This window comes from Nanorana parkeri, unplaced genomic scaffold (genome assembly GCF_000935625.1).
Source record: "Nanorana parkeri isolate BGI_ZX_2015 unplaced genomic scaffold, ASM93562v1 scaffold4239, whole genome shotgun sequence".
Lineage (NCBI taxonomy): Eukaryota > Metazoa > Chordata > Amphibia > Anura > Dicroglossidae > Nanorana > Nanorana parkeri.
Window position 1 is genome coordinate 8494 of NW_017310504.1, and position 751 is coordinate 9244.

Genomic DNA, 751 nt, shown 5'->3' on the forward strand with positions numbered 1-751 from the left:
GGTGGGTCGGTTGGTTGATGGGTCGGTGGGTTGGTCGGTGGGTTGGTCGGTCGGTTGGTTGGTCGGTGGGTCAGTCGGTTGGTGGGTTGGTTGGTGGGTTGATTGGTCGGTGGGTCAGTCGGTTGGTGGGTTGGTTGGTGGGTTGGTTGGTGGGTCGGTTGGTTGATGGGTCGGTGGGTTGGTTGGTGGGTTGGTTGGTCGGTCGGTGGGTCGGTCGGTCGGTTGATTTTCCTGCTCAATGAGTAAGTTCTGAGAGATTTGAAGGGAACGTTGTATTTCGGTCACTGTATCGGCTCCAGAACCGAATCCGGTCTCTGTGGGGGCGGCCCCTCGGGCCCACTATTGAGTGACATTTCCTGTGCTTCCTGTCCAGGGTGCGTAGAGTTCCTCGATCAGCCCACCATGGCGTTTGTGCGGCTGCAGGAGGCGGTGGAGCTGGATTCTGTGTTGGAAGTTCCCATTCCGGTGCGTTTCCTCTTTCTTCTTCTGGGACCCGGCACATCCAATATAGACTATCATGAGATCGGAAGGTCCATCTCTACCCTCATGTCAGATAAGGTGAGTCTTCCAGTCACATGACCCTTCTTTCTCTTTCTACAATAGACAGATACTAAGATCCGCGTGTACCTGGAATACAGGAGACCTCTTTGTCTGATATATCTACCTATTACCTGTGCGCCCCCCTTTGTGTCACCTCCTCCACTCTCTCTGTCTCCTGGGCCCATCCCTACTCCTCTTCAGGCCCCGGGTC

At 55.4% G+C, this 751-nt stretch overlaps 1 protein-coding gene across 1 annotated transcript in view; it reads left to right on the forward strand.

Moving 5' to 3' along the window:
- The window catches only part of LOC108803803 (anion exchange protein 2-like), a gene marked incomplete at both ends in the record, with an annotated part of 18710 nt that overhangs the window by 8425 nt on the left and 9534 nt on the right, over positions 1–751 (forward strand). The window lies entirely within an intron of this gene.